This window comes from Papaver somniferum, chromosome 5 (genome assembly GCF_003573695.1).
Source record: "Papaver somniferum cultivar HN1 chromosome 5, ASM357369v1, whole genome shotgun sequence".
In the NCBI taxonomy this organism is placed as follows: Eukaryota; Viridiplantae; Streptophyta; class Magnoliopsida; order Ranunculales; family Papaveraceae; genus Papaver; species Papaver somniferum.
In genome coordinates this window covers 193,409,372-193,427,490 of record NC_039362.1, presented here as the reverse complement: position 1 = coordinate 193,427,490, position 18,119 = coordinate 193,409,372, and the positions used below count along the sequence as shown (strand labels likewise).

General features: G+C 42.2%; 1 long non-coding RNA gene across 1 annotated transcript; it reads left to right on the top strand.

Annotated features, from left to right (window-relative positions):
* The first annotated feature begins 13,338 nt into the window (after positions 1-13,338).
* On the top strand, positions 13,339-16,374 carry LOC113284147. Its single transcript, XR_003327944.1, has 3 exons — positions 13,339-14,976; positions 15,539-15,623; positions 16,145-16,374. It is a non-coding gene; the product is annotated as an uncharacterized LOC113284147 (long non-coding RNA).
* The last annotated feature ends 1,745 nt before the right edge of the window (positions 16,375-18,119 follow it).

Genomic DNA, 18,119 nt, shown 5'->3' with positions numbered 1-18,119 from the left:
CTGAGTGTAGAATCTACTATCTCATTAGCAATCAAGGTACCATCAATAATTTGCCCACCTTCAATATAAGCACATTGTACCTTAGATATAAGCTTATCCATAACCAACTTCAGTGTTGTAGCTATGACTTTTGCAATGATCTGAGATACACTAGCGAGTAAACAAATAGGTCTACAATCTTTTATAATCTCAATATGGTCCTTTTTAGGGACAATAATAATAAAAGTAGAATTATATATGATTAAAATTAATGGTACCTATGGTGCAAAACTCATGCACAGTGTTCATTATATCACCCTTGATATGAAAGTGTATATGGATAACTTCTGTTAACTATTGTTGAGCCAATTAGGTGTACACGTTTAGGTACGGTTACCCATATCTAAATGAAGGTACATTTCATTTGTGCATAACAAGCTAAGTCAATCTAACAGTTGAAAGATATTAGCTTGAATTTAATCAGATTTTCATCTAACGGTGAATATTGAATGCTTTGTTACCAAGGTAATATTGATTGCAAAGCATGATTTGAAGACTATATAAGGGATAACTCTAGCAACTGGGAAACCTAATACCGCACTGAAAAGGCGAGGGTACCCAAATATACCTCAAGCTAAAACTTTTCCTACCTATAAGTCCTTTCTCCGAAAGTGATTGTCTATGGACTAAGTCGAGATAATACAACTAATAGGTTCACACTTCGTGTGATCGTCTATGGATACGAGATCGAGACAATACAACAACGAAGTATGTTAATTGATAAAAAGGTTCGGACTTAACCAAACACAATAGGATTCACTTATCAAATACATAGGAATTAACGTTTGTGTGATTTACTTTAATTATAATAAAACAATTATAATGCGGAAATATAAAGTAAATGACACAACAAGATTTTTTTAACGAGGAAACCACAAATGCAGAAAAACCCCGGGACCTTGTCCAGAATTGAATACTCTCAGGATTAAGCCGCTACACAAAATTACACCTAACTTCGTACAGTTGAGACCAAGCAACTAAACCTATAGTTCACCTAGTTCCGTCTGTATTCCCACGCCTCCAACTTATAAATAAGTCACGTACTTGGAAAAATTATTTTGGTTCGTATTCCAAACAGTAAAGGAACAACAAATCTGTTTGGTATCAACTCTCTTCAACCAAGTGATATGAGTCGGACAAAGGCTCTTCTGTTTATCTTAACATAAACTCCTTCGTCAGGACCTTAGATCTATCTTGTTCAATTACCGAAGTAATCGTTCAATAATAACTTGCACACAATCACTTGAATCTATTGTGATCAATCGCGCACAGAATGGAGTCTGTTAATAATGGATTATCACAAGATCGTCTTTAGAACTAACAACAGTTTAAAGATCCTTGTCGACACTCTGAACTAGTTTGAGTGAATCTTATATCAGAAGAGAAGATTCTCAAGCATAAACAAACTAGGTGCAATCAGATTTCAACCACCGTTAGTCAATCAAATCAATGAAAACAAAATATAAACCGCAATTATCTAGTTTCCCACCAACGGTACACGCTAGAGCTTCTCAATACCAAAGAAGACTTTAAACTAATTAGGTTACTCTCCTCTCCGAATAGGAGGCTACACCAGTAAAAACACAACAAAGAGAGGAAGCTTGTTGTTACGAAGGTATTGATGGTGGTTTTCAGTTTAGGGTTAAAATCGTAAAACCCTAGTCAGACTGTGACGTCACAGAACTTGAGTAATAATGTCTCCACCTAGCGCATTTATTGAACCCTTTAATATGTCTGCGAAAAATTACCAGGGTACCTTTTTTAATGTTAATTAGGGTTTCGATAGGCCAAACCCTAATTCCCATACCGTATGTGCCAATGGCATGCCGTGCCATCCACATCTCCGCGCCAAGGCATGCCAACCATGCCAGCCGCACCACATGTGCCAATGGCATGCCGTGCCAACCACATCTCCGCGCAAAGGCATGCCAACCATGCCAGCCGCACCACATGTGCCAATGGCATACCGTGCCAGCCACATCTCCGCACCAAGGCATGCCAACAATGTCAACCACACCACACGTGCCAATAGCATGCCAACAATGTCAACCACACCACACGTGCCAATAGCATGCCGTGCAACCTTTCCACGCCAAGGCATGCCAACCATTCCGCATGTGCCAATGGCATGTCGTGCAACACCTCCGCGTTTAGGCATGCCGCATGTGCCAATGGCATGCCGTACAACCATGCCAGCTGCACCACATGTGCCAATGGCATGCCGTGCCAGCCACATCTCCACACCAAGGCATGCCAACCATGCCAGCCACACCACACGTGCCAATGTCATTCCGTGCAACCTTTCCACGCCAAGGCATGCCAACCATGCCGCATGTGCCAATGGCATGCCGAGCAACACCTCCGCGTCAAGGCATGCCGCATGTGCCAATGGCATGCCGTACAACCTCTACGCGCCAAGTCATACCAACTATATCGCATGTGCCAATGGCATGTCGTGCCAGCCACATCTCCGCGCCAAGGCATGCCAACCATGCCAGCCGCGCCACTGTGCCAAAACCATGCCATCCTTTCCTTCACGCCGCTGGCTGCCAAAACGAAGGGTTGCAACAATCAACGTCCACTCTTCCATCTAAGATGCAGATCTTAGACGTCTAAGGTCACCAGCCAACGCGTGGAAGCCTTTGGCCCAACGCCAAGCCCTAATTTTGGTCGTGCCCAAACTATGTCAAAACCCTAGTTTTTGGCCGCGCCTAAACTATGCCAAAATCCTAGCTTGGCCACACCTAACTATGTCAAAGCCATGACGGCCATGCTTTCATGCCGCTGGATACCAAACGAAGGGTTGCAATAATCAACGGCTACCTTTCCTCTCAAGATGCAAAATCTCGACCGTCGAGGGTCACCACCGAGCCGGCAAGTCTCCCAACCTCAACTTGCCAAACAACAGCAACATGCTACATGTTTTCCATGAAAACACTCGAGACATCAACACATATCACAAACTGGGGGATGCTCATTAGGGTATTGGTTTGGCGGTTTACAACGTGCAACATACATTACGCCCGTCACAAGAAAGTGTCATAAGAATGAGGCGGTTAGTAAATATAAGGAGTAATGGTGAAACGTTTTCTTCATTATGGAAACATCAATTCCAGGCGTTACCCATTACTGTTTCCTTCCATTTACTCAAACCGTTTCCAATTCTTACGAGACCAGGGTACGTTTCGTTGCGACTTGTATAAATAGGCATTACCTATTTCCACCGAACAACAAGTTATGTTCAAGAGCATACAACACTCAGAAAACGTTTGCTAGATTTCCCATCTCTTAGCTTCCCACTTTCCGATAAAAATCACAAATCAACTACTCTTCCAGAATCAACTATTCTGGTCTCAACAGTCTCTTCGCTTCCCTCCCCAAAACCAACCTTTCTCCTTCACTTTGTGAACGAAGCAAGTCTGGAACGACCATTTCTTGGTTTATGCCGGATTTGTACAGATTGATCTCTCGAATCTAGAGTACCCCCTTGCAGTACATTGTTTAGGGTTTAGAATCGTTTCTCACCCACAACACACGAAATTACCGAAACCAGAAGAAACTATTTTCACCCTCAAACAATTGGCGACCACAGTGGGAGATTAATCTCTCGGTTACAATATCGATTTCCAACTCCCAATCTCATACTTCAACCCAGACATCATGGTGGTATAAGCAAACGATCCTCTCAGGGATCGGAGACTCAGTTACCAGGTGACTCAGTTACCAGTCATAACACGACAAGAGGTGACGGGGGACTTCCAAGATGGTAGAAGCAAGCGATCCGCCCAGGGAACGACGACTCAGTTACCAGTCAAAACACGAAAAGAGGTGACTGAGGACTTCCAACATGGTAGGAGCAAACGATACGCCCAGGGGTCGACGACTCGGTTATCAGGTGACTCAGGGACGACTGGGGACTTTCCAAAATCGCGGCGGTGCTTCCCACAAAACTCGGACTTACACCCGGAAGATTCATTTTTCGTCAAGATATCCGAAAAAACCGAGTAAGTCTTGCCTAGAAAAAATACATGGTTTACTACTTCAAGCTTTCACGGGAATGATAAAACCGATAGCCATGTTACGTTTCATCCCATGCTCTCTACCGACATGCAATACTCACGGTTCCATGGTTTTCCTGAGATGTTTGCGTCACTTGCAATCGTAATCAAAACAAAATTATTCTAAAACAATTCATTCAAAAAGAATAATCCAAAACCCTCATACATAACAGTTATCTATCAATTCAAACCAAAACCAAAACCATAAACCAGGCGTTTCATCTGCCTTTCAAAAAAAAAAACCTAAATAAAGAAGTTCAGAAGACAGGAGTGCATTCAAGGAAAACTATCCAGTAACGGCTTGCTCTTATTGGAGAAAGCCTCCCTCGCGCTTTCGAGATCCGCCCTTTTCAGATTCAGCTTCCTGGACAACCTTTCGATTTTCGTATCCTGCCGTGTGATTTCATCCGTGGAAGGGCCTTCGACTGGTATGGCTTTCAACTTTTCAATCTCAGCAAAGCCTTCAACAAACCAGGAGATGTTGAATTCATGGTCTACGCAAATATCACGATGAAACTTCCAACTTGTAATCACGTCCTCGAAAAAGGTGCAGCGAGTCACTTTGCACATATCATCAATCAAAGATAAAACTTTCTCAACACGTTTGGCTAGCGCAAACTGACTAGTGACCTTTTTGGTTGCGGAGATGTGTCCGTACTTTTCCCATATATTGGCATATAGATTTTCATATTTGGCTGGCACGATGAAGCCCCCGATCAACACATGATCAGGATAAAGAACCAAGTATGGAGGAGCAAAAGTGCCGCAAGCAACTGAACCAGTGACCAACAAGGGATTCCCAACTACAATTGCGCCTGCAGACACGAGAATTCTCTCCGTTATTTGAGTCGCAACAACACTTTCATCTTGATCAACCTCCATTTCCATATTGCCAGATGTGGCTGCCGCGGTTAGGGGTAGAACTGTATCTCCACGAGACTCCACTTCAGGGACATCTCCAGAAGCGTATCCTTCCTGTAATGTCACGAGTTAGACACTTTTAAAAAAAAATAGGAAGAAAGAAAGATGCGCAGAAGACTCACTGATCCGCTTTCAGAAGAAGACTCAGCACTGCTATCGGAAGAGCTATTCTCGTCATCACGAGATTCAGAGATTTCCTCCTTTTAGGACTCCTCTTCACCATGGGAAGGTTCAACATTTCCACCCCCTTCCTCAAGAAGTGCCACCTTCAGACGACGTGCAAGTTAATCATTACCACCCTCTGCCTCAAGAGACGCCGCCTTCTGACGACGTGCAAGTTCAGCGAAGGCGTTCACACTGCCGAGACCCTGAACAAAGCACCAAAACAGATATTCAAAAATGAAACGAAGATTTACACAATTCAGTTAAGCCAGCGAGAAGGTAATGCCTCCCGGAATGTTGGAAGAATTGAAAGTCACGAGGGCCGACGGATCGGCCGAAATTGACCGAAAGCCACCTGCACGATTCTTTGATCACCGCTCCCTCGCTTGGGGAATTCCCGTATCCGGACTAGGCGACTTTTGTTTAGTTGAATAAGGATCCCTCAGCAACGGATTCTTCTCCAAAATTGCAGGAGTAGGCTTACCACAGGTATTCTCCACTACAGCTTTCACAAATTTCTAGAGGACAAGGAACTCACTCTGCGCGTTATACTTGGAGGTAGTCGAAGGAACTCCTTTACCGGCTGACGAACAAGAGGGACCCCTTGGTCGAAACTCATATGCCGAGCTGACCGATCAATATTGTAAGAGACTTCCTGACGCGAGCCTCAAAAGAAAGACGGTATATAACCAGGCGTACAACTTTGCATGAATATAACCTCTCCAACACCCATATTCCTTTCATCAGAGAGCAAAGACATGTTTGGAGCGGAAGCAAAAGTGTTAACCTGAACTATGGATGTACACACCGGGGCCCACAGATGAAAGTTGACCGCGTACGAATTGTCGAGGAAATCAACCAGGTTTGAACCTGCTCTTGGGTACCTATTCGACCAGAGAAGTATCCTCGAACCACCACAAGACTCGGGAAGTGAAGCCAACGGTTTAAGAGCGTATCTCTAGAAATGCTCTCATAACCATTCCTGGAGGAAAGCGACATGAACATACGAGTCCACTTTCATGTAACCATTTGAAGCGCGCATGTCCGCAACCAGATGATCCAAGTGTGTGTACAGAGAATCGAGAAACAAGCCGCCAATGGGGAGAATGACGCCTTTCGCTAATTTTATGTAAAACTTGATAAGTTCTGGCCTTATCTCCTTCTTACCAGAGCCATCATCGAAAATATCTCTGGATAGCCAAAGAACCAAGAATGCCGCGACATGAAGCGTAATATTCTTTTGATCCGGTTCCAGCTCATCAGGAAACCATTGAGACACCCACCAGTTATAGAAACACCTTGTCTCGTTTTACTTCCGAACGAACCCTTTCGACTTCACAACCAGAGCGGCGCGCGTTTCTTCTTCATCTTTTGACAACTTGATATTGAGGTTTCCTTTTATGGGAAGATTCAGCAGAACAGCCACACTTTCTAAGGAGATAGTCATTTCACCCTACCTGCATATGGCCGTGTGAGTATTTGGACACCATCTGAAGATGAAAGTAACCAAACTCGGGATATCTTTCCTAATTTGAAGTGTTGTAGAAGCCGCGACAGCATCAATGATTTGCGCCTTGGTCAAGCTAGCTCTTACGCAGTCTTGACTTATCATGAATTGAATCCATTTTTCAAAGGAACGCAATGGACTCACGGAGATTTTAAAGTCAACAGGAGAAGCGGAATACTCTCTCCTCTGAAGGCAAAACCGTATTACGTCCCTAGCGGAACCGACCGAGCCCCTCCTTCACTCTCAGAACCGGTCAGAAAAATCGTCACATACTTGGGATAATTTCTCCTGGCAGAAAATATCGTGAAGAATTCATCATCCACGTTTGGCTTGGAGTTTCCAACGTCCTTTGGTACGGCAGGTATTTCCTCAGGTGACATCCTAACAAAATTTCTTACGCTGCTTTCGCTATCAAGTAACTACACTGAAAACAAAATGAAGAGAAGTTAGTACAAGGTGCACGAAATCTATTTTGTCGGTAATGAAGAATCCATTTCAGGTGCGAACCAACTTTGTTTTAAATAACAAGTCATAACACGCATTACCGAAGAAATGGAGACTAGCGAACCCTACGTAGCCACGAAAATCACACCCCTTGCAAAGCCATACCTTGCAGCGGAAAGTACGCACCCGACCAAGAAGGCATGCTCCATCGCGGAAACTATGCACATGGCCACGCCAAGAAAGAGGAAACCCTAAACAACTAGGTTTTCATGGAAAAAGGAATCGGTGAAAGTCTTCTGCCTATGCATACCTACTATTGCGTAATAATTGAAGTGATTAACGCTACTGCGGTCTTCACGCTAAAAATTATTACAAGTTTATGAGAAGCATACCTGCGGTTAGGGTTTACACCGGTACGGAGGAACAATATTTTCTACGGATTTATGGAAGGCATACCTATGGCTAACGTTTGCACCAACACAAGAAAACAAGAAAAACAAATTGAAGAGAAAACGCTGGAAGACATACCTGGAATACACTTGTTCACTTTATTTCTACCGTGTGAAATAAAAGGGAGAGGCCGACCCCTTTATAGGCGTGACACTTTGGAGTTTGAATAAGGAAAAGACTTTCAATTAGAGTTAAGTAAGGAAAAGAGGAAATCGGGCCCACGAAGGAAAGCCACCACCGTGCAAACAGTCCGCGCCATGCCTTGCCTCACCGTGCAAACAGTCCACGCCATGCCTTGCCTCATCGTTCCAAGAGTCCGCACCATTTCCAAGCCAACGCCATGGCCGTGCCAAGTCCGAGCCAATGCCATTGCCGTGCCAAGTCCAAGCCAGCACCGTACGAAGTCCAAGCTATAGCCACACCAAGTGAACGTCCAAGTCCAAGCCACGTCCGAGCTAATATAGCGCCTGCGGCTCATTTCCAAGCCGCACGATACCTGCGGCTCCCATTCCAAGCCGATCCAATGCTAACGACTCCAAATCCAAGCCGACCAATGCTGACGGCTAATCCCAAGCCGACCAATGATAGAAGCTTCCCTTCACACCAAATCTACACTAGCGGCTCCGTTCTAGCCTAACCTGCAGTACCACGAGCATAATTTACGCAAAACCGCAAAATACGAGGGTCACATATTCTCCTTACTTCCCGAAAAGTTAGACAAATCTTACTGACCATATTGCATTATTTACGTTTCAATCTGTCCTTGTCTGTCACCATCTTATGCTTACCTCACAACAATGCCCCTGTTCCGAGCTAAGCAGGGGACTTAATGTTGATGGTAGTTTTTAGTTTAGGGTTAAAATCGTAAAACCCTAGTTAGACAGTGACGTCACAGAACTTGAGTAATAATGTCTCCATCAAGAGCATTTATTGAACCCTTTAATATGTCTGCGAGAAAATTACCAAGGTACCTTTTTTAATGCTAATTAGGGTTTCGATAGGCCAAACCATAATTCCCACACCGTATGTGCCAATGGCATGCCGTGCCAGCCACATCTCCGCGCCAAGGCATGCCAACCATGCCAGCCGCACCACATGTGCCAATGGCATGCCGTGCCAACCACATCTCCGCGCCAAGACATGCCAGCCGCACCACATGTGCCAATGACATGCCGTGTCAGCCACATCTTCGCGCCAAGGCATGCCAACCATGCCAGCTGCACCACATGTGCCAATGGCATGCCATGCCAGCCACATCTCCGCGCCAAGGCATGCCAACCATGCCAGCCACACCACATGTGCCAATGGCATGCCGTGCCAGCCACATCTCCGCACCAAGGCATGCAAACCATGCCATCCGCACCACATGTGCCAATGGAATACTGTGCCAGCCACATCTCCGCGCCAAGGCATGCCAACCATGCCAGCCGCACCACATGTGCCAATGGCATGCCGTGCCATCCACATCTTCGCGCCAAGGCATGCCAACCATGCCAGCCGCACCACATGTACCAATGGCATGCCGTGCCAACCACATCTCCGCGCCAAGACATGCCAGCCGCACCACATGTGCCAATGGCATGCCGTGCAACCACATCTCCGCGCCAAGGCATGCCAACCATGCCAGCCGCACCACATGTGACAATGGCATGCCGTGCCAGCCACATCTCCGCGCCAAGGCATGCCAACCATGCCAGACGCACCACATGTGCCAATGGCATGCCGTGCCAGCCACATCTCCGCGCCAAGGCATGCCAACCATGCCAGTCGCACCACATGTGCCAATGGCATGCCATGCCAGCCACATCTCCGCGCCAAAGCATTCCAACCATGCCAGCCGCACCACATGTGCCAATGGCATGACGTGCCATTCACATCTCCGTACCAGGGCATGCCAACCATGCCAGCCGCACCACATTGTCCAATGGCATGTCGTGCCAGCCACATCTCTGCGCCGAGGCAAGCCAACCATGCCAGCCGCACCACATGTGCCAATGGCATGCCGTGCCATCCATATCTCCGCGCCAAGGCATGCCAACCATGCCAGCCACACCACACGTGCCAATAGCATGCCGTGCAAACTTTCCACGCCAAGGCATACCAACCATGCCGCATGTGCCAATGGCATGCCGTGCAACACCTCCGTGTCAAGGAATGCCTCATGTGCCAATGGGATGCCGTACAACCATGCCAGCCGCACCACATTTGCCAATGGCATGGCGTGCCAGCCACATCTCCGCGCCAAGGCATGCCAACCATGCCAGCCACACCACACTACCAATGGCATGCCATGCAACCTTTCAACGCCAAGGCATGCCAACCATGCCTCATGTGCCAATGGCATGTCGTGCAACACCTACGTGTCAAGGCATGCCGCATGTGACAATGTCATGCCGTACAACCTCTCCGCGCCAAGACATGCCAACCATGCCGCATGTGGCAATGACATGCCGTGCCATCCACATCTCCGCGCCAAGGCATGCCAACCATCCCGCATGTGCAAATGGAATGTCGTGCCAGCCACATCTCCGCCCCAAGGCATGAAAACCATGCCGCATGTTGCAATGGCATGCTGTGCCAGCCACATCTCCGCGCCAAGGCATGCCAACCATGCCAGCCGTGCCGCTGTGCCAAAACCATGCCTGCCTTTCCTTCACGCCTCTGGCTTCCAAAACGAAGGGTTGCAACAATCAACGACCACTCTTCCATCTAAGATGCAAATCTTAGACGTCCAAGATTACCAACCAACGTGTGGAAGCCTTTGTCCCAACGCTAAGCCCTAATTTTGGTCGCGCCCAAACTATGCCAAAACCCTAGTTTTTGGCCGCGCCGAAACTATGCCAAAATCCTAGCTTGGCCACACCTAACTTTGTCAAAGCCATGCTGGACATGCTTTCATGCCGCAGGTTACCAAACGAAGGGTTGCAATAATCAACGACTACCCTTCCTCTCAAGATGCAAAATCTCGACCATCGAGGGTCACCACCGAGCCTGCAAGTCTCCCAAGCTCAACTTGACAAACAACAGCAACATGCTACATGTTTTCCACGAAAACACTCGAGACATCAACACATGTCACAAACTGGGGGATGCTCATTAGGGTATTAGTTTGGCGGTTTTCAGCGTGCGGCGTACATTACGCCCGTTACAAGAAAGTGTCATAAGAATGAGGCGGTTAGTAAATAGGTCTCACCTATTTCCACCGAACAACAAGTTTGGTCAGGAACATACAACACTCATAAATCACATGTTAGCTTTCCCATCTGTCAGCTTACTCTTTATGATACAAGTCAAAACAACTACTCTTCCAGAATCAACTATTATGGTCTCAACACTCTCTTCGCTTCCCTCCCCAAAACCAACCCTTCTTCTTCACTTTGTGACCGAAGATAATCTGGAACTGCCATTTCTTGGTTTAGGCCAGATTTGTACAGATTGATCTCTCGAATCTAAAGTACTCCCTTGCAGTACATTGTTAGGTTTTAGACTCGTTTCTCACCCACAACACACGAAATTACCGAAACCAGCAGAAACTGTTTTCACCCTCAAACAGAAGGATTAGTTTGCTAGAAAGGTAAATTTCAAGTATTTATAGGTAAGGAAGTTTAGACACCAAGGAATTTCCAAAACCGAAAATATTCTCAAGATATTCATTAAAACACAAATTCGGTTTTCATAATTCCTGGAAATGCTCTGTCCAAAAATAATGATCGAAATCTCTTGGAAAATCTAATTAGTATTTGCAAATTACTAATTCTTGTATTTTCCTACAAAATGAAATTAATAACCTTAATTAAAAGATTCTTAACTTACTTATGTTTCGATCCTGGGATTCTCTTCCCTTAGCTATTGAGGAATAACTTTGAACAATTAAAGAAATAAACATTCACAACACGTGTTCAAAGTATGTCGACATCCTTACTTTGTAAGTTCTCTTTCACACTTACAACCTTGAAACTGATTTTCCACACTTACGAACAAGTTTAGAATTGGTTCATCTGACTTTCAAGAACTATGCGATTGATCAAATAACATTCAATCACAATCATGGGTTTAACGGTTCCACCAAAATAAGTTTCGGTTCTACCTTCCATGTGAGTACTGTGCATAGTCACACTAGCTTTCCAAAATTCAGTTGACTAGGTACTAGGATCGGTTCCCCACATATATATGGTATCTAACTTATAGGTGTTGCACATGTCCATATGATCGGTTCCCCTTTGCCTAAAAACGTGTTGCACATGTTTATAGGATCGGTTCCCCTTTCTGCTATAAACCTTGATACACCCCATACAAGGATCGGTTACCCTTTGTGATGTACTGCACCTCTTACTAGGACCGGTTACCCTTTCCCATATTTGGTCAGATATAAAATCACAAACCCGATCATACCATCTCAGGTGATTACTTAAGATCGGTTTCACTAATAAAAGTCATACCAATATATAAGTCAGGCCTTTGTGAATAGTTCTACCAAGAACACAAACAAGTCATGAACGATTATACTCAATCACACATATTGGTTGTTCATAAGATATGCAATGAATAACAAATCCAATAACGCCTGGCAATTTCCTTTTCGGTTCACAAACAAGTTTATGAACTTACTTCCTTAGAACACATGTAAAACATTGTTCCCTAGGATGAAATCCTCACCTCATACCCATACATAATCACAATAACATTAAAATGATTATGGCGATGTCTTATCTACAAAGTTTAATGGTAAGCAATAAACCTCGTATTATATTCCTTAATACTATGTCTATCTAGAGTTCAAATATGCTTCATAGTTTTGTTTTCAATATGCACGACTTGAAAGATACGTTAGGGAATGAAACAGTTCAAGTCAAATATCACTAACCTCGAGTCGAAGGATGATTGTTGTCGTTGTATCTCCTTGTTTCTTCACATCTTTAAGACTTCGCAATACTTGTAATGTCTCATATCCTAATACTTTCAAGCTAGCCTATACGAAGTTGACTCTAGTACATAATCAAGCGACTCTTAACATGATTTTTTATTCACTAAAATATGACAACCAAACTTGACATACCAACGCTTGGTGGGTTCAACCGATCAATGCTCTAAAATGCACCTCCTTTGTGATACTAGTTGAGGTTAGAGTCGATTCTCTTTTAACCTAGGTTTTTCCTAAAACCCTAATAGGTTAACGACTTGAAGACTTCATTGGGATTGTGAAGCCAGACCTAACTATTTTCTCTGTAGTTGCGTGTTCTGATCTTACTTTGTTCTATCGTATTGAGAACTATCTTCTCTAAGATTTGCTCGAGATTTATCTCCGATTGGTAAGATTAAAAGTAGTCACACACATATTCGTCTCATCGTCCACAATATCATGTTCCGTTTCCATATGGTTAATGTAAGGACCCTTAATCTCGTCAACGCCATTAGACTAGTCAAGAGACGTTTTAGCCACTAATGACTCTGTTAGTTTAACACGAACGTTAATTAATAGAAATTAAACTAACAAAGATCTAGATACGAAACTAGTACCGCTGAATTAATCTCAAAAAGTTACACGCAATGGACTACTCGAACGTGTCATTCGGATATCAGACAAAGAAGATATCTTCAGATAAGTACGAAGGGTAGAATCGTCATTTATATCTTAACCGCCTGGCTGCCCTTATCAGTTCGGGTGCCTTTATCAATCTTGGCCGACCTTATCCGATCGAGAAGATTAACTCGTTATTCTTTCTTTCTTCTTTTTCATTATGCTTTCTTCTTCTTCCTTCTTATTTCCTTTTCTTCTGCTAGTGAAACCGAGAGATGAAACTGAGATTCGATTTCGGGAGAATCAATTGCTATACTGTGTAGACAAAGAAGGATTTGAGGTTCCGTGTACCTTGAGGAAGAAGGTGGTGTTATTTTGAATTATGAAGAAGAAATAAATGAGAAGATATTAGGGTTTCTGAGTTTGATTCGGAGATGAGTTCGAAGATGGAATTAAGGATGGGTTTTAGGAACAGGTCATGAAGATGAAGTTGGTTGTGTTAATTGGGTGTTCGATGCGAAGAATTGAAGTTAAGATTTGAGAGTTAGGGTTTGAGGTTTTGATTAATGGTTTGAAGACTTGGAAGATGAAGAACAGATCTACTGGTAAATGAAGATGCGGTGGTTGAAGTTTAATTGAAGTTATGAATTTTTCTTGGAGATGGGTTTGAGATGAATTAGGGTTCAGTTGAGAACTGATGGATATGATTGGGTTTTGGGTTGAACTGGACTGGTAGATGGTTGTTGTCTTAAGATGAATTGTTGAATCAAGTCAGGTATGAAGAAGAGTTCGATTTCAATTTGCGTATCTGAGATGAATTACTTTGGGGTAATCATTTCTCTGAGTTAAATTAGTAAGTTGTTCAGTTCATTGATGGGTATTTGCAATTGATAATTTTATGAGTATAGAATGGATTGTGTTTAAAATTGGAGATGAACTGTTCTTGCAGATGAACTTGAGTTCCATAATAGTACATCTGTAGCTATTGGTAAGAATAAAACAGGAATTGAGTTTTAGAAATTGTAATTATGTTGGCTACACGAAGTTGAATTGGTTGTGATGAATGAGATGTTAATGTGGAGTCTTAAATGGAACTGATGAGATGCTACTGGAGTGAGCCATGAATGAGCAATGGTGGTAGTGTTGTTGTGTTCTTATGGTTGTTTATAAAGTTGATAGTGAGATTGTTTGAATGGGTAATTGAAGTGCAGAGTTATTATGAGCTGAGATATGTTGTGCAAGACTGTTTGAGTTGAAATGTCTTGGAGTTAGAACTGTAATTGGTGGTGTAGGCCTGTAACTATTGGATACAGAACAATGGTTGAGTGGGAGTTGCAAGTTATGGTTGTCCGATAAGTTGGTCTTGGTGGTTATGTTGAGTTTGGTAGATGGATGTTGGCGGAGCTGTGTTGTCTATAGTGAACTGGGAAGGGAAATTGTGTAAGTGAAACAATTAGAAGTAGTTGCAGGTGGTTGTTGGTTTTATGAATGAGTTATGCTTACTGCTTAAGTTGATGTCGAATTTGTTGTTGTGGATGAATCTGAAAGAGATAACAGTTGAAGGGTGATATGGTGTTGGAAGAGGAGAGGTTGTAACTGAAGTTGCTGTTGTTGTTTTATTGAAGTTGCAGCTGCAGTTTAAATTGTGTGTAGTGGTGCAAGTTCTGTAATTTGGATGATGAAAGAACTGGTATAAGAAGAATGAATTAATAAAGATGTAGATAGTGGTAATTCAGTTGGAGAAATTGTCTTGCAGTTTGGGAAGACTAGTGATTAAGTTAGTTTAGTTGTGAACCTGAAGTTGCAGTTCATGGAGAATTGTGATTATAGAGTTGTAGATAGTAATTGCTATAAAAAGCTTAAAGCTGCATTTGCAGGTAAACTTAGTTTGCATTTTTAAAATGAATTTAAAGTTAATTTAAGAATGAATGAATTGATATTGTTATGTTAAAATGGAAGTTAAGAATGTAAGGTTTCTAGTTGAAATGAATTGATATTGTTATGTTAACCTGAGTTGAATCAGTTTGACTCAGTGACCAGACCAGTAGACTGTTGACTTTGACCTGACATTAGATGTTGACTGTTAGTTGACCTGTGACCGTCAGTTTGACCGTTAGTGACTGTTAGTTGACTCAGATGGATTGGACTTTAGTTAATGGGATTACTTGGTGAACTTGGGCTTAGTATCATGTATTCATAATTAGATGTTTTGGACCTCTTGTGGTCCAAATTAGCCTTTGCCTTCCTCTACAAAGTTGTAGATATTCACAAGACTTAGCTACGGACTATAGAATCATCCTAATTGGATTAGTAAACTCTTAGTTATGTTAAAGATAGAGAATGAGATACCATAATGGGCTTAGAACCATTACATAGAATTGTATGATTCTTGTGTGAGCCACTTTGGCTAGATTCTTTGACTTCTTGTGTGATTAACAGTTAGTTTGTATTAACAACGATCGATTCAAAGGATGAACCAGTGGATCGTGGATCTCGAGGTAGGCGTGGCTTGTCATCAAAATAGGTGGGAATACATTTGACTCTTTTGTGACCATTATTGTTGATTTTACAAAAGTTTATGCTTAACAAACTCATGCATTGTCTAGTATGCATTCCATGCTTTGTTTAAATTGCTTTACTATACTTCTGTTGATTTTGTTAATCTTTCCATGGTTTGGAAAGGACTTGTAATGTTTGTTTGTCATATTAATTGTTATGGGAAATACGAATTTCCACTTGTGGTATATAGGATACGCTCCTTCACATTTATATCTACATGAATTCAGCTTTTATTGCTTGGAGTGGGTCATCATGGTCTTGGTGATATCAATAGATAATGAGTGTAGTTAGCACAAATATTATACATTGTTTGAAGAAAGAGTTTTTTCATATACATGTTTGTTTATTTCAGTGACTGGGTCACTTTTTAATGTTTGGGAAAACATTATTGTTTTCCAAATCTTGCCATGATTACTTGAAAGTTAAATGTTATTCCTACTGGGCACTCTTTTTAGGGATGATGTGCTCACCCATTCCCACTTTCAGTTTCAGTGATAGATCAGAGTTGCGCAGCAAAAGCTTCACGGGTTGAGTTCGCTAGTTGATTAACTTCTGCTATGTTTATTATGTTACATATTGTGTCTGTAAACCAAATGAATATTGTATATGTATCATTTGATAGGACTTCTTGTATATATATGTTCCAGAGCGCGTTAGTTTTGGGTTAAGTTTTGTATCAATTTCTTAATTGAATGCTTAAGTATATGTTTTAGATTCTTAGTGCCTCTTTATTTAGTTAATCTCTTGGATTAGTCAGCTGCTAGCTTAGGGGGCGCTACAGTTAAGATTATTGTGAGGTGATTGGTATTTCTAGGATGTTCTCCGGGAATATAAGTCTGGTATATCAATTGGTTCCTGTGCACCTTGATTTATCAAAAGGCAGTACAAAACTCGTGGGTATTTCTGTGGGAGACTGATTTATCTATTTCAATAGACTTTTCTGTGTGATACATATTTGTTTATCAAGTCTTTGACTTTGGGTCGTATCAACTCCTAGTTGTGGGTGAGATCATCTAAGGGAATCAAGTGCGTAGAGTCATGTTGAGATTCAGATACGTAAGGAGCGCAACTATACCTTGTTCAGTGTGAGATTGGTTAGGAATATACTACATTCCAGTCCGAAGTTAACTTGTAGTAAGCTATTGTCTGTAGCGACTTAATACAATGTGGTGTTCAAAGGTGGACTAGGTCCCAGAGTTTTTCTGCATTTGCGATTTCCTCGTTAACAAAATTCTGGTGTCTGTGTTATTTATTTTCTATATAATTGAAATATCACAGGTTGTGCGTAAGTTCAATCAGTTCGTGAATCCAGCCTTTGGGTTGTTGATTGAATTGGTTGACACTTGGATATTGGTTTTTATTACCGTCGAAGTTGTTTCTTATATTAACCAGGCTCACGTATTCCTATCTGTTTGATTTGTTGATACTTTAAGAAACAAAGATACAAATTTTGGATATACTTTTATAAAGATTGAGTTTGACTGTCTAGTTGATTCTCTTGAAAGTATATTAGAGTTTATCCATAAGAGAAGGAAAACACATTTAAGACCTCATAAGTTTGTGTATGTAGAAATCTGACACTATGATCAGTTGTGCTATCTCTTATAAACACATCACCAAAAACAAAAGTTTTGTTTCAATGAAATCTATTAAAGAGAATGATTTGTCAATCTCAAATATAGATGAACATTGTATTCCAACGAAGGGAGGCAACCAAAGAGAGTGCAGTGATTCTAAAACTTGTTAGAATCCAGGCAGATGAAATCAATCAATTGAAACACAAAGTCAATGTGCTCATTAGTATGGTAAATGATCGTGAATCTCAATTAAAGGTTCTTCAAGAGGAAAACTCCTTAGTTTGTTCTTCACGAACCTAGCTCGAGGCAAAACTTAAAGTGGATGCCTTGAAAATTGAACGTATTTTGAGTAAACGCTCTATTCAAGGATGTTCCGAAGAGTCCACTATACAACCGATTCCGACTCAACTGTAAAAAATTCAGTTCCATAAGAAAAATCGCAATCACTTCCTATTGGAAAAGATGTTCTTGTATCTTCCTCTAATCAAGAAATCTCTACATCTCACGGAAGGAAGAAATCCCCTAACTATGATATTAAGTCTGTTCACTCTAATCACTTAGGTGATCATAAAGTGTGTCTCTTTTGTGATTCAAAAGGTCGTGTTGAACAAAAGAGCAAATCTAGGTTGAATGACAATTTCTATTGTTTGACTTTAACACACCTTAGATTTAATTATCAAAGGTGTAACTGACATTCATATGTCTAAACCAATTGGTTTTAGTACGCACCCCGGGAATCTTAACATGAAAGTCAGTTCGGTTTGTTCCTCGAATGCTCGATCTTGTAATCTTAACACAAATCTCCCAAGAAGAGATCAAGGATCTCCTTCGATTGAAAAGGGAGATGATATTATTCTTTATGTGAAAAAGGTACCAGAAGAAGG